Below are 26,622 nucleotides of genomic sequence, written 5' to 3'. Positions count from 1 at the left end.
CGTTGCCTGGGCCTCACTGCATCAAAAGGAGCAGGCAAGCACAGAAAAGTGTCTAGCTTCTCACCCCAAAGGCATGTGCCTTGAGGTCCCGAGACCTGAAAATCAGGGTGCACTGTGCAGTGGCTCTGCCTCTCAGCAATGAGTCTGAGGCAGGGGCTAGAGCAGAGGCCCAGGACAGGGACTTTCAAATCAGATGGCTGTGTGTATTTCTAGGACTGTTACTTCCTAGCTTTGTGACTTCGAGGATGGTCCTTAAACACCTTGTGCCTCAGTGTCCTCATCTGTTAAATAGTGGTAATAAAAACACCTACTTCCTAAAGCTTGCAGGATTAAATTAGGCAAAGGACAAAGTACTTCTCACAGTAGTGCAGAGGCGTACATGCTCAGCTCAGTAGGTGTAAGTTATTCTCTTATTAGGATACATTTAGGATTTGTAGGGTTGACCATATACTCAATGAGGTTGGTGGCTATGAGAGAAAAGGCTTCAGAATGGTGGCTTTTCCAGAAAGAACTATTCTTCTAGTTCTAAAACCACCACATTCACTCACTTTCATATCTCAAAATATGGGACTTCTCTTCCCGTGCAAAAGGGAGAGGGGGTCCTACAAAAACTAGCTGCACAGAATGTGGCACGTAGTACGTGGTACAGGAGGTTGAGGGAGCTAAAGTGAAACTTTGCGAACTCTGCAAATTTTCCCAAGGCAGCATGGAGGAATGTGCATGGATGAAGGGGGAGTGAGCATTTTTTCTACACAAAGACCTGCTCTTAATCCTACTTGTAAAGGGAGATTTTCTGATAGGTCGCATGGGCTTTCCAGGACATGCGCATGTGCAATGAGTTTTGAGTGGGCCAGGCTGCAGCCCCCTGGGAAGTGGCACTGCCCTGGAAGGGACAGCAGAGTGTGATGGAGGCAGCTGTGGGAGTTCAGAGGACTTCTTTCCCAGTCTAAATATTAGGTTGTCTCTGCATCTGTCTGTCCCTCTTGCTTAGCTACTGGAATTGTCTTTTCCAAGAGATTTTGAGGCTGCTTTATTTGTTAGGAGACAAGGAGGCACTAATAAATTCCTCTGTGTGAGGTATTTAATTACATAATAATGTGTACACTAATCAGGGTAAATGTGTTTGTGAAAACACCTTGATATGGGAACAGTTAATCACCCAAGGAATTGCTTCTTAACACACCTTGGAAGTTAACTTAATTAAATTAATTAGAACAATGAAAAAATTGAACTGTTTATTGGTCCACAATGGCCTAAAGAAATTCTCCCCTCAAATGCAGGAACATCTTCCATACTGCGAACGATTTTCCCCCAAACTCTCAGCCCTTATGGTTATGGCTACACCCCAGGAGCTTGCAGCCAGCAAAGCCTCCCCCTGTGCCTTACCTTGGAGTCATTTCCTGTTGGAGACATAAGGCAATCAGTCTACGTGCCTGAACGCACGCACATGCACACATGCGTGCACCCAACCCACCAACACACCCTTTTTGTGCACTTCACCAGAAACAAAGAGAAATCCAGTAAGCTTTTACCCAGGATTCCATGGGTGTACAGTTTTCAGGCCGCCATTGTGAGGGCCAGACTGTGCATTGTAAAGGGAAGAAGGGAGGCGTACTTCCCGAAGGATGGTTAAAATCACTGTCATCACCGGTATCCTTAGGGTTGTCTGTTAATGATGGGGTTGATAATCTGAATTTGTATAGTGCTTTAAAAAGGGTACTACTTCTTAAGCCTTGCTTCTTGTCTTCTTGGTCTTTGTCCAGGTAATCCAAAAGGCAAGGGACCTGCCTATGGGAGGTCTATGGCTGTGGCATCCAACCCCAACAGGAATAAATGGATGAGCTGTTCTGACAACTGAGCAAACCTTGAATAATGTGCACCTGAGGTCAACCACTGGAGAGTGAGCTTGCACAGGGTGGAAAGGGAGGGTACCTGGGGGAGGGAGTCTTATCTGGGGAGAGGAATGCTCAGACTTTAAAGGTCAAGATGGATGCTGGATCCAGAGATTTGCTGCTGCCCTTGTGGAAGGGGAGACATTAATGAAGAATCAGAGTTGCCAGGTGTGAGCTCACAGAACAGAGTCTCAACTGCCCTGACCTTCTACCCTGCCAGGACCTCATGAAGCCAGACAGTGGAGAACCTGGGTGATTCCATCCACAGAAGTCACCTGGGATCCAGTGGAGCTGGAACAAATGAAGCATGTCCAACGGAGGCCACCTGAGAGTAACAGAAAAAATATTCTGTAACGGGGAATAAATAAAAAAAAATTACCATGAAATTTATTTGGATGATTCCTTTCTGCTGGGACCATAAAGCTTCAGTTTTCTATTATTTTAAATCTCCATATATTACAACAGAGACTCTTGCTTAAGTTACTGCCAAGCCATAAGTTGGGTTTGTAAAATATTTCACCAAATAATCCTCCATTTATTTGTGTTTGGGGGTGAGCCCTGGGGAGTAGGAGGGGATTTTCTGTGAACTCAGTAAGAAGGCTAGAAAAGGTCTAAGTTCAGCCTAAAAAAAGACAAAAACAGAAGAAATTCACCATAGGACAGCACTGAGCAGCCAGGCTCTGTAGAGATTAGCCTTAGGCTTTCTTTGTGTGACCAGGTTTCCAAGTTCCTGGACCTAAATTAGATCGGCGACGGCCAGGCAGACCTCCACATACCAAGTAGTCCAAACATACCTTCTATCACTCATCAACAAATAAATCAAATAACCTATACTAAATTTATAATATCATGGAGATACATTATCAGACATGATGCAGATTAGAGTCTAGTGAGGAATTTAGATCAGGCCAATAACCTAGCACAAAGAATTATGTGATGCACACTACCTGGAAGATCCAGCTCCATTTCTTCCATTTTAATCTTTATGTCCCAGAAGAAGTCTTAACTACTCCTGGGAGCTTGCTTCTATTGCTACAAGACACACAATCTCCATGTTTTTGTGAAAAAGATGCTGAGCACAACCCCCACCCACAAACCATGATGATTTCTTCATGGGGAGATGTGTTTCTCCCAAACCTACTTTGAGTGGATGCCGTACCATTTTTATAAGTAGTTTCATGTTGCCTATCTGTGTTCTGGATGAGGGTACTTTCCAACCAGGGCCTGGGGACAGACACTGAGGGCTGCTATCTTTTCTCTCAGAGATCTGCCCCAGTATCCAGAGAGGTCAATACAGAGGAGTCAGATCTTCTAACGGTGTGAGAAGTTCTGTCTAAAATCAGCCCACTTGCAAGAAGTCCACTTTTTATGCTGAGTTTCCCAGCTATTTATTCACCTCTAAGTTAATATTTTTTCTCAGAGATTACCATGGAAGAAAGATGCCAGTGTATTGGAAATGGTTCTCTGTGCCTCGTCAGCTCAATCCCCCCCATAATTACAGCCCCATCAGATGGGGAAGGACAAACGTGTTACTGGAACAGGATTCTTTAGCACTCCTCCTTCATTACCTGGCTCTCCCTCTCTTCAGCTCTTGCTTTAGTTACTTCCTGTGTTCCCCATGTACCTTTGGACCTGAAGACCTCAGCCCTAACCTGTAGTCCTAGTGGAAGCCTAAGGGTGCTCTGGATTTTCTGTATTATCCATATATCTTCAATCCTGAATATTCTTAGTTCTCTAATGTATTATGCCCCTCAAGGAGCCCAAAAGACAGAGAGAGAGAGAGAATTGTGTTTTTTCCACACAGTATGATACCTTTCTCCTGGAAGTTCACACATAAAGCAGGGAACAACACTTGGTGCAAGGAGATAACACATGCCTAGAGGGAACTGCAGGCCAGTGCAGGAAGAGGCTGACTCTGGGGACCCTGTTTTATCTGGAGGTCACATGCCTTCCAGGATTACAGAAGCTGCTGAGGATTTCGAGGTATCTGTGTGACTCCATGTACCGACTGGGCCAAAGCTAACTTCTGGTAGGAGGTCTCATCTCTTTAGCTCACTTTGGTCTGTGACTGTTCGGTTAAGTCTTGCCATTTGATTCTGTTTAATACATTACAACCTCTTTAATTCAAATGTATGTTGAGATCTGAGTGCACCTTAAGAATTTTCATGTATGAATGGTAGAGCACTTTCCTAACATGCATGAGATCCTGCACCCAGCACTGCAAAAAAAAAAAAAAAAAAGTATTTCATTTTATTTTGCTCAAGTGGGCTGATTGTCCCAATAAATAAGGCCAAAGGAAGCCTTTTTACAGTCTGGTTCTTCTCTGTTATTATGGGCAGAGTTTGAATACTAGGTTCCTGCTTTGTCTTCTGAGCTAGGGAAGTGGCTGAACAAACACAGAGGATCAGGATTCCTTCTCCCTGCTTTTCTACTTCAAGCCTGTCTGAATCTATGCTGGTCCCAAACAGAAGTCATTCATCCATCCGTGGTATCCATTAATTGACTCCTCATTGATTCATGGATTAGTCAGATCACTTTTACTAGTGGCAGTTACTATGCTAAATTCTGGGATTACAATGATGAATTTGTGAGAAAAATTCCCCCCCATGGAATAGGACAAATTCTTTTTAATCCTGTCCTTCTTTACCTGCCAAAAGGGTTTTCTTATCATCCCCAACCTGTTCAGTTCCTCTAGCTGCCCTACTTTTCACTCCCTTATTCGTGCTTGAAGTTGCATACCATGTCAGGACTATAGAATTTTCCCCTGAGTGCAAGAGCAGGTGATAATTCTCCCTCATCCTAACTAAAAATGCAGATTTTTTCTATCTTCAAACATTAGTTGATTGACAGCCAGATGCAGCATCTTTTCACTTTCTGAGTTGGCTCTTCCTAACATTTTCCCCTATGTGAGCCTCCATGTTTTCCAAATTGCATTATGGAAAGTCCAATAAGGTAATGAGGCTCTCCCTGAGGTTCACTTTTCTCTTTACTGGATATTTTTGACATCAAGTACCATGACGAAGGAAGTTTGAGGAAAAATAAGACATAGAGTTTGGCTCCAAGCAAATTATTACACAGGTGGGGGAAATAACACATATAATCTAACTAGACAAAACAGGACAAAAATGGAAAAGTAGAAACTCTTTCCTACAGTAGGATAAGTGTGAGGATCTTCAAGACTTTAGACGCAGGACTTTATCTGAAATTAAAGGATGCTTAGCATAGAGGAGAAAACACCTCTGTATTCCCATCCCACATACACATAAGGCCTGCCTGCTCCTGCCAGTACTTCCTAGCTCATTCTACTCCATCAAGAAAGAAGAAGTAGCCCAATCATGAACCAAGCAATTGGGTTTCATTTCCTGGTGAAATTTCAAAGGCTTAGCTTCTTCTGCTGCTCTTGACATCTTCTTCAGCAGGAGGCTAGATAGACCTGTTGGGCGAACTGGCACTGGCAACATTGTGGCTTGCCTTTTATACCTCACTGGTGAACATAGCCAGGGAGGTCACTTGTATCCCTGATCACTCTGGAAATCTGACCCTCATGCTTCGTCTCTTTCCTCAAGAGAATTTTCCTTTGTTTTCATGCAGAGAATGATAACATTACCATCATATTATACTGGCATTGCTTGCTGGGGCTGTGACCAACAGTCCTATGTACTTTTCCAGACCAGAGTTATCTGCTTTATTGTAGCTTCCTGGGGACTTTGCATGGGGGTGTGCATCTTTTACATGCTGCCTAGTTTTGTAGGCATCTATGAATGTCCGACTCTCTCTTTAACCTACAATGTTGATATGAATAATGCTGTAAATTGTATTTTGTTTGTTTATCTTTTTGCACTAATATATAGTGGTAGAGTAGAAATTTTTTTTCTTTATTTTTGTTTTTGAACAAAGGAACAGATCATTCAAGTATGGATGGTCTTTGGTCTTGTTTCCCAGCATACCTCTGGATGTCCTCATACATACATGCTCTTTGGAACCTCAGCAAATGGAGACATGTTTATATCAGTTTGCCTTGCTACCAGCTATCTAGACATGTTCCAGCCAGGTCATGGCTACTCTTTCCTCCTGCACCCTATACAGGGTTGGTCTCTAAGTCCTGTCGACACTCCCAGCCTTTCCCTTTTCTGCTGGGGCTCTCCTCTGTTGTCTGCATGTTGACAGAAGCCCTCAGTCAAGCTCTTTGCATCAAAGCCCCAGTGCAAGCAGACACGTCCTGCCCAGGACCTGCAGGTTATGTACTCCTAATACAAGACACCCAAATTTGTGCTTTTAGACTAATTTTCTATAGTATTCACATATTCTATTTTTTCCAGAATATGAGTTCACTGTTCCTATCCAAGTTCAGCTCTCAACTTTCTCCTGTATCAATGGCCAATTCTGATAAACCCCACCATGAACATTCTGTTAAAATTAAAGTACCATCTGCTCTGAAAAGTCTTCAAAAGTTTCCAAACAAACATGATTCTCTTAAAGACTTGATGTCTTTCCCTATAATCATTGTGAAGCTTTTGCGACTAATCAGAGGACATAAAACCCTTCAGTGGATAATGATTAAAACTTGAGGTGAGAAATCAACAAATGAAAGGATGGTATTATGTGTGAAGTTTGATTATAAGGCAATGTCTATGCCATAGAACAATGATAGAGGAGTTCAGCTAACAGGTGCATTTTACCACTGTTAGGACTAAATGTTTGCGTACCCTCTAAATTCATATATTGAATTCCTAATTCTCAGAGTGATCTAACTATTTAAGAGATAATTAGATCATGAGGTGAAGCCTTCATGAATAGGATTAGTGCTGTTATGGTTTGGATATGAGGTGTCTCCCAAAAGCCCTTGTGTTAATACAGGAGGTGAAATGATTAGATTATGAGAACTATAACCTAATCAGTGGATTAATCTGTTTGATGGATTAATAATTTGATTGGAATATAAGGTGGTAACTCCTGACAGGTAGGGAGTGGCTAGAAGTAGGTCATTGTGGGTATGCCCTTGGTGGATGATATTATGTCTCTTGTTCCTCCTTCTCTCTTTCTGCTTCCTAGCTAGCTGGAGCTAAATAGCTTTCCTCCACCATGCTCTTCTGCCATGATGCTCCACCTCACCTTGGGCCCAGAGATATAGAGATGACCGACCATGGACTGAGTCTCTGAAACTTTGAACTCAAAATAAATTTTCCCCCCTCTAAGTTGTTCTTCTTGGTATTTTGATGACATTTGATGAAAAGCTGAGTAGCATGAGTGACCTTTCAAAAGGAAGAGTCCTTTCTTTCTTTCTACCATGTGAGGATACAAGATGTCTCAGTAGTATGCAACCTGGAACAGCGATCTAACCAGAACCCAAACATGCTGAAAACCTGATCTTGGACTTCCAGCTTCCAGAATTGTGAGAAATAAACTTCTATTGTTTATAAGCCTCACAAGCTATGGCATTTTCTTACAGCAGCTTGAATTGACAAAGACAGACATCAACCTAGATTCTTTTTTCTTTTTGCTTTTGTCCTATAAAGCGGAGTATGACATGATATGTAATTGACATAAGGCAAAGCAAAAAACAAGCAAACAAAAAACCCCCCAAAACCAAAAACCAAAAAAATCCCAGAAAGATACACATTATGTTGGTCCTTGTGCCCAGTTCTAGAAACACAAACATAATGGCCAAGATGGCAAAAGAACTAAAGACATGAAGAGTTGAATGAGGCTTTTTGGCTCTCCTAGGCTTTCCAAATCCACCGCCCCTTTTTAAACTTAGAATCACTTATAGACAATAGATCTTAGCGGCTTCACTGTGATTAGCAGTCATGGTTCATTACTACCAGTTTTGTATAGCTTGGACTTTGGGTTATTCTTATCCTTTTAGATATTTCCACCCTGGAAAAGTTGAAAGATTGGGAGCTATTTAACATGAAATAGGTAAGAAGAGGGAAACCAGAGAAGTAATATTAAATACTTGCTGACATCTTACATAGGAGAGAAGAAACTGGGTCTTTAAAAAATATTCTTTAAAAAATATTTTCTCTTCCAGATGAAAAAGCCCAGTGAACTTGGGGGAAGATCTAAGTGGCCATGGAAGAACTTATTTGGGTCCTAACCATCTGAAAGCAGCTTGGGCTGTTACTGAAAGACCATGCTCCTTGTCGCAGGTTGTTGCAGTTGAGTTTGAAGATGCCTTGAAGGGGCAGTGGAAGGTTCTATATGGAAGATTGGAATTTTAGAGTCTTATGTCCTTCCTACCCCAATGAATTTGCCATTCTGTCCATTGTTAGTGTGCTTTTTACTTCCTGTATAGTTCTTCCCAGTGTTGAAATGAACCTAGATTAGCAGTTAAAATTATTATTGTCTCATAATAGATGTTTGATGATATTTCAGCTGGACAAATAAACATCACTCTGTGAAACATAAAATAAAATTTCAAAGTAAATATTTTCCCAATAAAATTGTGTAACTATTTTAGAAGAAAGAATAAATAAAGAATTTATCCACTCTGATTGGAAGAGCTGAAACATACTTATTCTATGGATGCTATTTATCAAAGTATTTGTATGCACTGAGGCACTGCTATGTGCCAGCAGAGTGACACTGAGTCCTAATCATGATATTGTGCTTTACATGGTGGCTTTACATGGTGGAGTTTACTTTTCAGCTGGGAATGGTAAACTGGGCCTCAAGGCCCCACAATTATTCATATTTTGTAAAGAAACAGCAACCCCACTGGAGACAGTAGAGTGGGAAAGGGTGATGTCATCAGCAAGGCCCTTGGGTTGCAGGCCTTCATCGGGATTTCAGTTGAGAGTTTACTGGGGTGTACCCAAATCTGGATTCATAGAACCTGATCTTGTGACTCTTGGCTTCCCTCCTATGTGAATAGAACAACTGTCTATGTGTATAGAACAACTATACACATAGAACAACTGTCTAAAAGAAATAGAGGTCTGTCATCCAAAGTGGTTGTGTCAACATTGACATGTATGATCTGGCAGCATGGGGGAGTGTAAGAGGCATAGTGGATGCAGGGACTCTGCCTTCTTCCCTCTGGAAAAATGAGAAAGTGCATCTCTATCTCAGCCAGAGCCTAAAGCCATATTTATATCTCTTCAGAATGTGCTGAAAATTAAGAAAATTGCTTTCTGGTTGGTCTTGATGCATCCGGGTTGGTCCTTGGCAAAATCCATCATGCACACTCACCTCTTCCTCCTCTTCCAGCCCTCCTCTGCCCATTAAATACTTAGACCTCCTGGGGATGTCTCTGATTGCCCCGGTGGCACCTGGTCTCTCCTCTGATGCCCCCAGAGCACTGTCACATGTTGCTTGCATCTTTCTTATGGCTCTCACACCAATCCCTCTCTGTGGGGGGCAGTTCTACTCTGAGAGCTTTCTAGCCTGATGATTGATGAGCATTACCTCATCCTTGGGCCATTGGCTAAGTAAGGAGAAGGTGTTACATCTCCCTTGGTATTTGTCTCCAAAGTTCTCTGAGGAACTCAGGAGACTTGAAAACCTTTTGGAATAAAGTTCTGATGGTAGAATGTTCAGGAGGGATTTTTAAATGAGGGCCTCAACTTCAATATACAGCTTTTAAAGAATTCCCTCCCTTTGTTCCCAAACCAAAAAGTCTGGTAGACTCCTAGGCCTTGGCCCTTTCCATATCCCTCTGATCTAGAAATCTCTCTGTAGCACCCCGCTCCCTCATGATTCTGCTTCATTCTAGATTTTCCAACTCCTCCTCTCCCCATTAACCAGTCATCTGAAAAGTGCTTTCAGTTTCAATGACTGTCCTTTCCTTCCCAATGTGCATGGCATCCCTCTCTTTCGCCTGCCATTGCTGCCTCACTCTTTTCCCCAGGTCTGACCTCTCCTCCCTCCAGTGTACCACACAGATTGACACTGCCTTCCTCTTCTGCGAGCCACATGCATGTGCCCTTCTCTGACTGACCATTCACCCCCACCAGGCCCCTACCTGATACTGAATGAGCCCCAAGTTCTGTGAGTTATGTCCAGGCTAAGGCTTCCCTAGTCTCATTCCATGATTCCAAATTTATTTCTCATGTTTCTGCTTTACACACAGAGGATCATACATATTAAACACATTTACATGCACACATAAACACACACAGACCTCACACTCACCATACATACGCGCCCAGATGCACATACACTCAGATGCAATTAAATCCACTCACTTTGTTGCTCTTTGAATCACACACTTTATAAATCTCTGTCTTTTCAGATTTTTTTCAGCCCCCGTTGTTGTTTTCTCCTGAAATATCTCTTCTTGGTTGACCAAGGAAATTCCATTTACATGATGTCTACTTCACAAAGCCCTACCCATTCTCTTCCAGTATGATGATTCCTCACTTCCTAACTCCAAAGCGGGGTTGGAGGAAGGAAAGTTACTATTTATAGGCTATTTTCTTGGAAACATACTTTGTAATTCTTTTTATAGATTTTACAATTTATCTTCACAATAATACAAGGAGGTACTACTGTCCTCATTTTGCAAATGAGGAAAGGTAATCCATGTAATTGGGTTAACTTCCTCTCTCTTGTGATAGGGATAGTTGGAATCTTTTTTTTTTATCTCTTTTTTTTAGACCCAAAGCCCTGCTCTTTCTCCTTTTCCATGAGTTCTTACTAAAGCCCCCCCCCAAATACATGCCATGTTTTTTTTCATTTCTTATGAAATATGCACTTTCCCCTTGTCCAACCTCTCCTGACTTTCCCAGCATGCAGGTTTGGGGGCTTAGATTCTCCCAATGTGAACTGTCATGGACTTGCCCAGAGTATAAGTTAGAAAACTTTGCTCCTGGGAAACAACTGAAATTCAAACACATTTCAGTTTGGTTCCAAATTTTGAAAATGGATTTAAAATATAGCTCTTTCCAGCCTGCACTTAGGATTGCTAAGAGGAGCACCTTAAATTTCCTGAGATGATGAACATAGATCCTTTTATAAACTACAAAGCACCACACATACTCAGTTCAACAAACATTTATTAGACTCCTATGATTGCTGGGGTTGTGAAAAGCAGACATGATCCCTGCTGTCAAAGAGATTGCTTTCCAGGCAGAGTCAGATATGCAAAAAGGAAATAATCTCAGTGTAATTTGAAGTCTCTGAATGTTGCAGTTTGCCCACACTACAGAGATGGGGAAATGGGTGGGCAAGTGATTCTATTATGGGGGTCAGGAAAAGCATGTTTGATGCTAGCAGATGGAATGGATTGAAGAAGAAATGTTGAAAGATGAGAGAGGGATTCTAGACTATGAATCAGCTGAAGCAAACATAAGGATGATTCTTATTTGTTAAAAGAATATGTGAATTGTGTCCGGAAAGTCTCTACTCTGTATGCCAAACCCTAATGTGACCTTCCTGATCGCTTCTGATGATTTTTGAGGTCCAGCATAGAACAGTTTTCTCCTAAAACTCTCCCTTGACTCTGTTTACTCACACCTACTCCACCAGGATTTACACAAAACTTTTAGTGCACACTAATACAAGGTTTTCCTTTTTCTTTAAAAAAATTAACTATTACAAACAAGGATTGTTTATCAAATTCTATTTTAAGAGTCTTGCCATATGGATACTACCATTCCCACTTTGGAAACCAAAACAATGGAGGTTCAGAATGGTTAATTCACCATATTGAAGTGAAACAGCTGAGGCGCGTTACATCAGGGATTTGAACCCAAGACCCATACATACAAACAGGAATGCACTGCACTGTCTGCTTGTGGGCTGGAGTATGAGACTAAGCAGGAGCTCCAGTGTCAGGAGGGGGCTGGGGAAGTGGCTTAGTCTTTGGATAATGATCCTGTAGTCAGTGGAAAGGCCAGACTGTTTCCAGAGTGTGACAGCTATTTCTTTCTTTTCAAGGTAATGGGTTATTTTTCCAGAGGGGGTTTTGTACTCCATCAACCTTTTGAGTGCTTCCAGCAAGTCTGCTCACCCACTACCCTCATTCCCTGCCCTCCAATCACAGTGCAGTTTTCAAAACTTAGAAAATTGTGAAGGTTGACTTTGGACTTTGTATAAGTCAAAGGCATGGATTGATGTCTGATTCCTCTTAGATCCTTGCTGGGCCTAGCATATAGTATTGTAATATACTAGAGAACCAATTAAAATTTGATGGATGGATAGATGAGTCTTTTAGTCAGCTTTTCTGCTGCTGTGATCAAAAGACCTGACAAGAACAATTAGAGGAAGAAAAGTTTATTTGGGGGTCACAGTTTCAGAGGTTTCAGTCCATAGATGGCTGACTCCACTTTTCTGAGCCTGAGGTGAGGTGGAATATCATGGCAGAAGTGTGTGGCAGAGGGAAAGCAGCTGGGGGCATGGTACCAGGAAGCAGAGAGACTAAGCTCAGCTCATAAAATACACATCCCAAAAGCACATCCCCAGTGACCCACCTCCTCCAGACATACCCTACCTACCTAAAGTCACCACCCAGTTAATCCCTATCAGGGGATCAATGCACTGATTGGGTTAAGGCTCTCAGAACCCAATCCTTTCAGTTCTAAACCTTCTTGTGTTGTCTCACAGATGAGCTTTTGGGATCCACCTCCCATCCAAACCATAAAGATGAGCAACTGAATAAACTGTAGAGCAAGTGACTTGTGAATGCATCTTACTGGGTCTGTAGCAACCTGCACTGTCCCTTAGCATGGATCCAACATGACTTTCAACTCCAAGGTCAAAATTCACCACCTCCAGGAAGCCTTTGCTTTTTAGCCTTGGACTCTCCCCTCTAGTCTCATCACTTATCATTATTTCTCTGGAGTCTATCCCTCATCCCCCAACCTCTTTCTGCTCACTTTAAACACTCTGCTCCAGTCTAAATGAACAACGATGATGAGCCTTTCTGATCCTCTTGGGATGTTCCTTCTGGGTCTGTAACAGCCAGCTCATTCTCTCTCTTTGTCCCTGTCTGTCTTCCTCCCTTTTCACTGGAGAAGTCCTTCAGGTCTCAGTGAGCATTTCATAATCCCATTGCCCCATATAGGAGTTAAATGTTCAGGACCCAATAACTTCCCTGCTCCTAATTGCCTATTTTCCCCTTCATTTTCCCCATTAAACTGACAGCACTTCAGAGGAGGGAACTTAATATATCCCTGATGAGGGTATCAGTAAGAAGGACAATTCCTGGGCCCACCCTCAGTCTCAGGATCTACCTACTGAAGTAATAAATGAATAAATAAGTGGATGAATAACAGACTGTGCCTGTGTGAGCATGAGTGGCTAACACCTTGTCACAGAAATGCTGCTCTCAAGACATGAAAGTGACTGAGTAAGATGTGCAAGATGCTTATGAGGCTTCTGTGTAATTTTAATGGGCCTTTTATGTATCCTACTTCATTAATAAAAGGAAGAATGGAGTGCTCTAGCATCTTTTATCTCCCATCTGTATTCAAGTGCAACAGAATTTCTCCTAGTAAAATTTCAGTGTAAATTAATGATTTTCATTTTCTCAGAAAATCCATTTTTTCCATTAATGAATAGACTGCTGACCCAATGCATACATGTGATTTCCTGCTTAATATGGACACTGGCTGATTGATAGGGCACAGTGTAAAATGGCCCTTTGTCTTGTTATAAATCTGTGGGGTCTTGGGAACAGTAGGTTTATTGCCTCCACAGAGGTAGGAAGGGCCAGGGTGCAGAGACTCTTGCTTGGGGGTCACCCCTCGCATCTCCCATTTTGTTCTTTCTGCCTGGCTTTGGCATTCTCAGTCTGCCAATGGTGTCTGTGGGTTCATTTTGATCTGTCTTTTCTGCTATCTTTCAGCCTTGGATAACTCAGTCTTGACACTGGCCTTGGGGACTTTACTGTGTACTTTCAAGAATGCCTAAATATCCTTGGTAAACTGTGATGAGCCGAATGTGTGCCTCTAAACATTTAGCTCATCCCAGTTTACCAAGAATATTTATAAAATTGAAATCCTAAACCCAATCCTACCCCTAATGTGATGCTGTTGAAGGTGAGACACTTGTTAGGTAATTAGGTTATGGGGGTGAAGAACAGGATTTGTACATTTGTAGAAGTAAACCAAGAGTTCTTTTGCTCTTTGATATGTGTGGGTACAGAAAGAAGTCAGCATCTGTAAACTGAAAGAGGGCCCTCACCAGAATTCAACCATCCTGTTACGCTGATCTCACACTTCTAGTCTCCAGCACTGTAAATATTTTTTTTCTCTTGCTTTTAAGCCATCTGCTCTATGGTACATTGTTATAGTAGCCCAAGTTGACTAAGACAGTGGCTATTAAATTTAATGAATATGCTTTTGGAAGACACAGAGAAAAGGGAGAAGTGGATTGAAGACAGGGCACAGATACCTGTGGGAGAAGTGCAGAAAAGGATTGCCAAACAAGATCTGGGTTCTCTGGAGACCAGATCAGGAAGGACTTTTCTTATATAGAGGATGAGAATTTGTGAATGGCTCATAGGGAGATACAGTAGAACCTAGGGTCCTTGGAAATGGTCTTTGGCTCGTATTGGAACCTTAGCAGGGTTTGTAGCACAGACTAGGGACATTGCCAAATGTCATGAAGCGTCCTGGCCCCCTTCAACCTTGTGCTCAGAGCTGTGTTCAATGAGCTGTTGCCAAGGCAGAGGGGTGGTCATCTGTGGCCAAGGGAGTTTCACAAACTAAATCATCCCGTGATGGGTAATTCCACTGTTGTTAGATTTAGCAGTTAACAAATGCTGGCTCTGGGCCAGTTTTATACATGTTCGAGGGGGAATAAGTAATACTAATTATAGGGTCATTTACACAAGTGTGGGCAGAATACAGGGAAACAACACAAGATAGTACAATATTCCAGAGTAGAGTAACAGGAAGTTGCCATCTTTAACTTGAAGAAGCACAGGTAGAGGGCAACTACTGGTCCCTGAAAGGAGACGGCTGTGTGGAGGGACATTCAGATAGTTGCTATGATCTTGGGGGAATGAGAACTAGTCCACACTCATGCTCTCTCCCATCTTCACAGAAATCCCACCAGTGAAGTATTTTCATTCCCATCTTATAGATGAGGAAATTGTAGCATGAAGAGATTAAACAGTTTACCCAAATAAACACAGTGAATGGTGTTTCAGGCTCTGAATAGAGATGGACCTCCTCCAGGGTTCCGCCACCTAGCCATTACTTTAAGGTAAGAAATCAGCCTATTGAAAGCATTCCTATTTGGGGGGATGTCATATTTACTTTTAATTTCTGAGGAACATGTGTCAGAAGATGCCCATCTTGTCTTGAGGGAGTGAATGTTTGCCTTCACCTGGGCCTGGCTCTCCAGGGGAAGGAGGTGAACAGGTACAAATGTGATAACTACTCTCTTGGTTTAGAGTCCTTATGAGAACATGGGTTCTAAATTGCTCTTGTGGAACAGATGGAAGACTAAACCCCACAGGTGAGAGTCAAATGAAGTGAAGAGAACAGGCAGTCTTATCCTGAGTTCCCCCCAGCTTTGAAATTAATTGGTTGGTAGTGTTATGGTTGAAAATCGTCTTCAGAACTCACATGCAAATTTATTTATTCTTTTTTTTAGTTGATTTTATTTTTTAAACACATGACAGCAGAATGCATTATAATTCTTAATTACACATATAAAGCACAATTTTTCATATCTTTGTATATAAAGTATGTTCATGCCAATTCATGTCTTTATACATGTACTTATTTTTTTGCATTACAATTCTTATTACACATATAAACCACAAATTTTCATATATCTGTTTGTATATAAAGAAGGTTGACACCCAAAAAGTACATGTGTCTACATATGTGTACTTTGGATAATGATGTCCATCACATTCCACCATCCTTGCTAGTCCCTTGCCACCCTCCTTTCCTCCCTCCCCTCTTCCCTATCTAGAATTCATCTATTCCTCCCATGTTTCCCCTCCCTACCCCACTATGTTTCAGCCTCTTTATATCAGAGAAAACATTCGGCATTTGTTTTGGGGGATTGGCTAAATTCACTTAGCATTATCTTCTCCAATGCCATCCATTTACAAGCAAATGCCATGATTTTATTCTCTTTTATTGCTGAATAAAATTCCATTGTGCATGTATACCATATTTTTTTTATCCATGCATCCACTGAAGGGCATTTAAGTTGTCTTTACAGTTTAGCTATTGTGAATTGTGTTGTTATAAACATTGATGTGGCTGCATCCCTGTAGTATGCTGTTTTTAAGTCCTTTGGGTATAGACCAAGGAGAGGGATAACTGGGTCAAATGGTGGTTCCATTCCCAGATTTCCAAGGAATCTCCATATTGCTTTCCAAATTGGCTGCACCAATTTGCAGTCTCACCAGCAATGTATGAGGATACATTTTTCCCCACATCCTCACCAACACTTATTGTTGTTTGTGTTCATAATAGCTGCCATCCTGACTGGAGTGAGATGATATCTTACAGTAGTTTTGATTTGCATTTCTCTGATTGCTAGAGATGATGAGCATTTTTTCATATATTTATTGATTGACTGTATATCCTCTTCTGAGAAGTGTCTGTTGGGATCCTTGGCCCATTTGTTGATTGGGTTATTTGTGTTTTTTTGGTGCTTAGCTTTTTGAGTTCTTTATATACCTTAGAGATTAGTGCTCTATCTGATTGTGAGGGGGGTAAAGATTTGCTCCCAGGATTTAGGATTTCTGTTCACCTCACAGATTGTTTCTTTGGCTGAGAAAAAAAAAACATTTTTAGTTTGATTCCATCCAATTTATTGATTGTTTGTTTTAATTCTTGAACTTTAGGAATATTATTAAGGAAGTTGGGGCCTAATCTCACATGATGAAGATTTGGGCCTACTTTTTCTTCTATTAGACACAGAATCTCTGGTTTAATTCCTAGGTCCTTGATCCATTTTGAGTTAAGTTTTGTGCATGATGAGAGATATGGGTTTAATTTCATTTTGTTGCATATGGATTTCCAGTTTTCCCAGCACCATTTGTTGAAGATGCTGTCTTTTCTCCAGTGCATGTTTTTGGCTTCTTTGTCTAATAAAAGATATATCATGAGCTCTGTAATGTTTTGAACAATCAATTAAAAAAAATAGAACAATTGCAAAAAAAAAAGATAATTGTAATTTTGTGGGTTAGTCTCTGTGTCCTCTATTCTATACCATTGGTCTACCAGTCTGTTTTGGTGCCAATATCATGCTATTTTTGATACTATTGCTCTGTAGTATAGTTTAAGGTCTGGTGTAGCAATGCCACCTGCTTCGCTCTTCCTACTAAGGATTGCTTTAGCTATTCTGGGTCTCTTATTTTTCCAGATGAATTTCATGATTGATTTTTCTATTTCTATGAGAAATACCATTGGGATTTTGAGCAGAATTGTATTAAATATGTATAGTGCTTTTAGTAGTTTGGTCATTTCAATAATATTAATTCTGCCTATCCAAGATCAAGGTAGATCTTTTCATCTTCTAAGGTCTTCTTTGTTTTATCTCTTTAGGGTTCTGTAGTTTTCATTGTATAGATTTTTCACCTCTTTTGTTAAGTTGATTCCAAAGTATCTCCTTTTTTTTGAGTTTTTTTCACTGATATATAGAAATGCCTTTGATTTATGGGTGTTGATTTTATATCCTGCTACTTTGCTGAATTTATTTACTAGTTCTAGAAATTTTCTGGTGGAGTTTTTTGGGTCATCTAGATATAGAATCATATCATCAGCAAATAGTGCTAATTTAAGTTCTTCTTTTCCTATACATATCCCTTTGATTTTTAATTGCTCTGGCCAGTGTTTCAAGTACTAGGTTGAATAGAAGTGGTGAAAGAGGGCATCCTTGTCTTGTTCCAGTTTTTAGAGGGAATTCCTTTAATTTTTCTCCACTTAGAATGATGTTGGCCAGGGGCTTAGCATAGATAGCCTTTAACATGTTGAGATATGTTTCTATTATATCCCTAGTTTTTCTAGTGTTTTGAACATAAAGGGATGATGTATTTTGTCAAATGCTTTTTCTGCGTCTATTGAGATGATCATATGATTCTTATCTTTAAGTCTATTGATGTGATGAATTACATTTATTGATTTCCATATGTTGAACCAACCTTGCATCCCTGGGATGAATCCCACTTGATCATGGTGCACAATCTTTTTGATATGTTTTTGTATTCGATTTGCCAGAATTTTATTAAGAATTTTTGTGTTTATGTTCATTAGAAATATTGGTCTGAAGTTTTCTTTCTTTGATGTGTCTTTGCCTGGTTTGGGGATCAGGGTGATATTGGCCTCATAGAATGAGTTTGGAATTACTGCTGCTTTTCTATTTCCTAAAATAAATTGAAGAGTATTGGTACTAGTTCTTCTTTAAAGGTCTTGTGGAACTTGGCTGTGTATCCATCCGGTCCTGGGCTTTTCTTGTTTGGTAATGTTTTGATGGCTTATTCTATTTCCTCACTTGATATTTGTCTGTTTAAATTGTGTATAACTTCTTGACTCAATCTGGGAAAATTGTATGACTTAAAAAATTTGTTGATGCCTTCAGTGTCTTCTATTGTATTGGAGTATAAGATTTCAAAATAATTTCTAATTATCCTCTGTATTTCTGTAGTGTCTGAGGTGATATTACCTTTTTTCATCATATATGCTAGTAATTTGAGTTCTCTCTCTCCTTCTCTTTGTTAGTATGGCTAAGGGTCTATCAATTTTATTTATTTTTTCAAAGAACCAACTTTTAGTTTTGACAATTTTTTTCAGTTGTCTCTTGTTTTGATTTCAAAGATGAAATTGAAATGAAATGAAATGAAAGAAAAAAAGAACAAGAAAACAAAAGGGCATGTGCAATTCCTGTATAATATATTATTCAGGTGACTTAGTCCTTAAAGTCCTATTTCATGCAAAGTTCTTGGTTTTACATATGTTGGGGATGTGATGGCCAGAGGATAGAAGGGTAGAAGAGAAAGAAGAAGAGGAAAAAAAATACTCTTAGAAATTTGTTTCTTTCTCTTCTGATCTGAAAAGTGGGGTTGTCTCATCCAGTAGATGTCTCTGCCCTGAGGCTGGTGTAGGTAATCAGGGTATGAAGATTGGACCTGGTGTGGAGCGTCTGGAAGAGGGGAGTTCCGCCCACCAGTCCCAGGAGGGAAACAGCACCTCACGGATCTTTTTTTGTGACCACTCCTCTTACTTGAGCCCCCTGAATTATCTCCCTCTCTTGCTTGCAGATTTCTCAGATCTTGATCTCTCTGTTATACTCTAGACTTTAGTGCCCTCCCCTCTCTTATTTATCATGTCCCTACTGTGGGACATCTTACCTCCAGGCTCACACCAGGTGCGCGGCAGCCTGTTCACAGTGCATCCTGTCCAATTGAGAGCTGCTTTTGTGTTAGGTGGCCACTATGCCAAGTTAATGCCATTGGGGAGGGGGTAGGAATTGAAAATCAGGAACCTGCTCAAATGTCAATCTAATCTGATAGCCACACCCACCACAAAATGGCGAGGAAGGTTTTCCAAGATGGAGTCAGTCTGCTTCCAGCGCCGGGTGTCTGGTGATGCTGGGGGAGCTGGGCGATGGCCTTGTGCTGTGGCTAGGTAGCAGCCAAGTGACCTGCGTGGGAGTGGGGCGCAGTCTGGAGTTCTGCAGAGGTGCTGGTAGGTGTTTCTGCTAAGCCGCTTGTGAGCCCTGCATGAGATAGAACTGCAGGCTTTGGGGCCTGGAATCTGGAGACTTACTTGAGCCCAGAGGCCCTGATTTCTGCACAGGAGGTTGCAGCACTGGTGATTTCTGTGAAAACCCATTGGCCCCTGGAGATCTGATCTGGGAACTGCCCCCACCTAATATGGCCAGAATGTTGAGCCAAGATGCCGGCCGTCCACTTTCAGCCTCAGGGTGTCTGGTGAGGTGGGGGTGCCTGGTGATGGCGTTGTACTGTGGGTAGGTAGTAGCTGTGTGACCTGCGTGGGAGTGGGGCGAAGTCTTGGCAATCTGCAGATGTATTGATAGGTGATTCTGCTCTCTAAGTCTTGTATGGACTGGAACTAAGTAAGGGCTTTGGGTCCTGCTTGAATGCCAGCTTGAACACTCTCACATGCAAATTTAATTGCTATTGTAACAGGAGTAAGAGGTGAGGGAGGCCTGAAAAGATGATTAGTTCATGAGGGTACTGTTCTTGTGAATGGATTAATACCCTTATCCCAGAAGTGGGTTAGTTATCATGGAATTGGGTTCCTGATAAAAAAAAAAGAAAAGAAAAAAAAATAGATGAGTTTGGCCTACTTTTCTCTCTGTCTAAGCAAGCTAGCTTCCCCTTCTGTCATGTTGTGATGCAACAAGAAGATCCTCACCAGAAGAGGACCCTCAATCTTGAACTTTCCAGCTTCCAGAGCAATGAGCCAAATAAACTTCTACTGTATATTATTTACCCAATCTGTGATATTCTATGATAGCAACAGAAAACAGACTAAGGTAATTATTGGTGAGAGTGAATTTTTTCATGCACCAATATTCCCCCTTAAGGTCTATGATGAGCAAATTTTTAGGAAGATTTCAAAGATTTCTTGGAGTACACACACCTTGACACAGTTATTCAATCAAATGTCAGTCTGGGGCTGATGTAAGTAGATTTTGCAGATATAATTAGATTTCAAATTAGTGGACTTTGAGATGTGGAGATTAGCTGGATGAGTCTAACCCTAATACATGAGCTCTTAAATCTGGTCACTGACAGAGAAAGTCAGATTCACTATGTGGGGGATTATACCAAGCGAATGTCCCCACTGCTAGAGCTGACCATGCTGCAAGGAATGCACGTGGCCTTTGGGAGATGCTTGCTGTGCCTGGGTGACGGCAGGATATTGGGGCTTCGGGCCTGCCATAAGGACCTGAATTCTTCCAACAATCAGAATGAACTTGAAAGCAGAGCATTTCTGGGGCCTTCAGATGAGAATATAGCCCAGCTGACACATTGACCTCATGAGCCTCTGAGAAACAAACCAGGTCCAATAGTGCTTCAGAACTGTGAGCTAATAAGTATATAGTCTATGTTTGTGCCTCAACAACTGTTTATACATCAATAGAAAACTAACACAGGGTTCAAGTCTCATATTCCCTGAGCTGCCTGAAGTGCTCAGAATCATGTCTTTGTCCAAAAATCATCTTGGATTGGAGAAATCTGTCTTGGCCAAGTTATATCCTCTACTTGAGTGCAGCTTTTATTTGATGACTGAGTGACTCTGGAATACAAAATCTAGAGCCCCTTGTCTCAATTTGAGACAAATCTAAAAGGTCTTTCTAGCACTGAGCTGCCTATAGGATGATCTAAGTCTTTGTTTATGTCAAAGTTTGATTTCTCTGCCCCTTCCTGTTTCTCTCTAGGAGGTCTTCTTGAGACATGCAGTGATAGACTTTTTGAATGTAAATGTCCATTTCAGAATGTTTCCCCATGAAACCAAATTAAATGGAGTGGTGGAGGAGAAGCAAGATGAGTTTTGACCCATTGGAGTCCAGCTGGAAAGAGCAGACTTCTACAAGAAGTGGTAAAATAGTACTATTAGAAACACCCAGGAACAGAATTTGTAACCCAGAACTACAGTTACTATGCATTCTAATTTTCCTATGACAAATCTGTTTATACCTGTTGTGCTTGTGGTATCATGAATAACTAGCTCTTTGGGTCTCAAAATTGTTCTGGTTTGTGTGACAAATTGCATGGTCAGCCCTCTCAGGTTCTATGAGTTAGGACAGTGCAGAGGATAGTGAGACCAGCATGGACCGAGCTGGGGTAGGGAGTGGAGAAGGCTTTGTAAGGTGACCTCTGAACTGGACCCGAAGGGCCAAGCAGAGATTGTGATAAAGGAAGTGTCCAAGTATCACTGTGGGTAGGAGGAGATGAAAAATTGTGGACAGACAAGGAAAGTTGGGAATGCATGTGGTGGGGAGTGGGGACTTACAGGAGCAGAAGGAGGAACAGGCTTTCATTGTTGGAATGACATAAGGAGCTTGTTAATTGTTGCCATTTTGTGAATATATAAAACAAGGAAATCACCACACATTGGTCACAGAGATGAGAGCCTGCACACAGAATCATACGACATTTCCTTCTATGTCTTGGGTAAAATTAAAAGGAGAAAGGGAACAGATGGCTTGCCTCCCACTGTCTGAGGCCAGACCATTTTGCTTATCTGGGCAACACTAGCCTCTTGTCTCTAACCCAGTTTGCTTCTTTGTCCTGTGAAGATGTCTTTGTGGATCGATGATGAAAATCACAGTATAGTTTCTGGCGACCATTCCTTAAATTTACAGCCCTTGAGGTCTCAGAGTTGTTCCACAACCATTGCATTTTATATTATACAGGATTCTCTTTTATCTTCATCATGATTCTATGTAACCAGCAAGGCAGGTATTATTTTTCTCATTTAACTAGAGCGAGAAAGTTATCAATCAAAAGAATTCTCAAAGAGCATTGGTGTGGAGCTCATGCTAGAATCTGGACATAGTAGTTTCTATAACATTGGTTTCCCTAGTGCATCTTGAAAACATAAGGTGGATCTTTGCCTGCTTATGAATCCATCATTGTATTGCCTCCTTCTTCGGTTTTCCCAACTGCATGATGGGTGTCCATTAGATTCTCCATTAAATGGTGGTTCCTACCTACCACAGATACACACCACAGAGTTCACTGAACTTTATACTGAAAGATTTTTTCAGAGTTGTGTGGAGACTCCCTTCAGAGTAAATTATGTTGCTTTGTTCCAGCTTGAATAGGAGTGCTAAAGAGGGAATGGTTTTATTGAGTACCTGCTTTAGGCTTTATCCCTAACCTTTATTTCACCTCTACACAGGAAGGAGTATGAGGCTGGCATGGACAAACTGAATTTGAAATGATACAGTCCCTTGACTACACCATAGATTATCATGTTGAAGCCAGAGTTTGAACCCAGTTCTGTTTTCACACCTTTACTCCAGAGCTACTTTGGATCTCTGGACTTTAGTGGTCTTGGGGTAAGTACTTCTCCAATCTATGACTCTTTATGCAGACACAGACCATTTAGAATGTGATATTTCAGTTGCTCCCTGGAAAATGCATGTTTATCCAATATTTTGCATGGATTTCAAGAGCTAATGGACCATTGATGTCAAGAATTCCTGGCTTAGGGCAGGGTAAAAAAGGACAACAGGGTATAGAAGTTTCAATAGCTCTCCGTGGTGACCTGGAGTGTCTCATTTTTAAGCCCATTTCTTCTGGGACTTACAGGAGTTGGGGCTTTGTCTTAATAAAAAAGTTATTACCTAAAGGGTTGTTAAAGCAGCAGGAGAGGAGGCTGAGGCAGCTGCTGGGCGGAGGCAGCGCACTGCTCTAACACACCAAAACTCCAGAGAAGTCTCCATCAGGACCATGAAAGTTGTCTTATTTTGGAGTTACAGATTTGGGGCCATAAGGAGGCTCACCCATCCTCCCCCCTCCCCACTTTAGATCTGCTATCTGAAATCAGTCATCATGAAGTCCTGCTTTTCCTTGGATGAGATCCCACGGCTGTGTTGAGATGATGAAATAAATCAAATAGAAAAAGAATAGAGAGCGTTTCAGAGGACAGCTTTGCATGTGACTTGGATCAATTTTTATGATAGCAAGGAAAAAACATATTTGATCATAGAGTCTACTGATGTCCAGAAATAATTTCAAGGTCAGATTCTTAAATTTGGGTAATTTAGCTATTTCTATAGGTATTCTTCCTTATCTCTTCCCATAATGGAATGAAGATCTAGTAGATCAGTAAAATCTAATCTCCCCCCATCCTTCCTACCCCATGATATCTCCCACTCCTTTCCTGTAAGTCTTTTTTTGTCCCATTCAGGTGCATTTTCCTATTCTGCCTCTGAAAAATGCCATCTCTCACACATCTAGAGCTTTCCTGTCCTTCTGCCAGTCAAGCACCATCCCACCCACACTGCAAGGTAGAGGAAGGCAGGGGCAATCTGAAGATGTGGTGCCTTCTACTCGCTACCTCCCCAGGCCTCATTTGAAATAAGAGGTGACAGTTCCTATCTTTTGGAGTCAGTAAAAGGGAATAGAAAATAATGTTTTGACTCGCGTATACATTGGGTAATAGCTAAATCAAGGCGATTAGCATATCCATCACTTAAACTTATGATTTCTTCTTGGTGATTACACTCAAATTCCTCTCTTTTAGCTATTTTGAGATATATAATGCATTACTATTAACTATGTTCATCCAGTTATGCCACAGAACACAAGAATGTATTCATCCCGACTGTAACATTGTACCTCATAAATAAATGTGTCAATCATTATGAGTCAATAAAAAATTAAAAATATGTAAAGGAAATGGTATTAATAGCAGTGCTCAGTTCTTTGCTCAAGACCAGAGAAAGCACTGCTTTCTTTAGAAGATCTACCTGGATACTTAGCCTAGAATTATATTTCTCTCTTTGTATTGTCTGCTTGGACTTCCAAGCATAACAAACCTCATGCTGGGTAGTTTAAAAACAGAAATTCATTTTCTCAAAGTTCTTGAGTCTAGAAGCTCCAGATCAATGTCTGGCAGGTTTAGTTTCTAATGAGGGCCTTATTCCTGACTTTCAGGCAGCTAGCTACCTTCTACTGTGTCCTCAGGTGGCCTTTTTAGTACTTGCACACAGCAAGAGGAAGAATGAGCTTTCTGTTTTTCTCTTTTTATAAAGACACTAATCCTATCAGATCAGGTCCCCACCCTTATGACCTCATTTCACCTTAATTATTTTCTTACTCCCAATACAGTCACACTGGGAGTTAGAGCTTCAACATATAAATTTGGGTGGGGGTTACATACATTCAGTATAGAACTTCCTTGGAATTTATAGCAACAATTATCACAATTATCACATTTTAATATTGAAATATCTCTCAGTGAACAAATTGTATATATCCAGCTAAGAAACTGAATCTCTGAGTTCAGATACCTATTTCCTGCCTTCCTTTCTTTCTTTCTTTCTTTCTTTCTTTCTTTCTTTCTTTCTTTCTTTCTTTCTTTCTTTCTTTCTTCTTTCTTTCTTTCTTTCTTTCTTTCTTTCTTTCTTTCTTTCTTCTTTCCTCTTTCTCTCTCTATTTCCTTTCTTCTTTTTTTTTCACTTTTATGATTGACCAGCGTGAGACAGAATGCTTTAAAAGGCTTAATAAATATGAGTTAATGAACTGGCTGGCTGCTGCTTTACTGATATGGAGATAATCAATTTGACCTTTATCTTATGCTGTGTGGAGATATCATGAGGAGATGTATTATTCAGGATTGGCTAGATTAAGCATCAGTAGCAAATAATCTCCAAGTTTCAGTGACTTAAAACACCACAATGTTCTCTAGCTTCATGCTACATATCCTTCATGGGTCAGTATGGTGGGGAAAGAAGGGGTTACTCACTGACGTTATCTAGAACCTGGGAAGCCACAACCTCAAACACATTTCTCCGCTGAACCCTCTTACATTGTCTCACATGTGACCCTTTGGGGGACACCTCACATCCAAATCATAACAGTATCTAACCGCATAGATAGGACACTAGTGATTCTACAACATTGTATTAAAAGCCTGAAGTGAATCCTTATAGACTAAGTTGATACTTGCCTATGTACTGTGTGGTCCAGCACCTTCCTTTTACTGAAGGACACTCCTTCTGGTTCATGAATGATTGCTGTCAAAACTGGATTGCAAGACCCTCTTCTTGCCTATGGAGCTCTATGCACTGTTCAGGGAGCTGCTCCTCCCTGATCCAGCTGGGAAGCAGCTGAGTAGCACTGCAAACAGAGATGCCCTCTCACTGCTTGTGAATCCAGTCTTTGGTTTGTTTGGACCAACATATTATGCAAGGTAAACTAAGGAGAATTTAGAATATTTTTGTCTTCTGTGTCTCCAAAATCATAGAAGCTCAAAATGCTTAGGGTCCTTTTTAAGTTATTTTCCTTTTGTTCCTTTTAAAAAACACAGTTTCTGAGCAAACAGAGGACTGATGAGCTGTTCCCAAACTGCAGCACTTACTCCATGCAAATGTGGGAGAGTGACAAAGACCTTGATTGCAGCTTCATTTGCTTTATGCAAAACTCCAGAAGCCAGTTACAGCCACAGAAAACATGAGTAATGGACTCGGGCAAGCAGTGGTGGAGACAGTGGGGCTATTGGGCAGGCTGGCCATGTGGGTCCACCCCTATTTCATTGGGTAACATTGGCTATAGTGGTAAAGGGAGTCATCAGTGGCTATGGGGATGGGATGCTGTCCCTATACAGAACACATTTTCTTTCTGCTGCATGGGATCTGAAGCACTCATGTTGGTGTTTCTTCCCTGCATTTTTTTAATATTATTTTAATTGACACTTAAAATTGTATGTATTCATTATGTATAACATGTGCTTTAAAATACAATTGACCCTGTATATCCATGGGTTCGACACCATGCATTCAATCAACCACAGATTGAAAATATTTTTTAAAAATTGCTTCTGTACTGAACATGTGAAGACTGTTTTTCTTGTCATTATTTCCTAAACAATACAGTATAACAGCTATTTACATAGCATTTACATTATATTATATATTTATAAGCAATCTAGAGATGATTTAAAGTATAGGGGAGAGTGAACATAGATTATATGCAAATATTTTACCATTTTATGTAAGGGACTTGGGAATCTGCAGATTTGGGTATTCTTGGGGCTCCTGAATTAATCACTTGAGGGTACTGAGGGATGACCGTAAGTATACATTCATCCCTTAGGTTAAGTCCTTATTGAAA

The sequence above is a fragment of the Callospermophilus lateralis genome, assembly GCF_048772815.1.
Source record: "Callospermophilus lateralis isolate mCalLat2 chromosome 17 unlocalized genomic scaffold, mCalLat2.hap1 SUPER_17_unloc_3, whole genome shotgun sequence".
NCBI lineage: Eukaryota > Metazoa > Chordata > Mammalia > Rodentia > Sciuridae > Callospermophilus > Callospermophilus lateralis.
The sequence above is the reverse complement of the archived record's forward strand: the minus strand, read 5'-3'. Positions refer to the sequence as shown.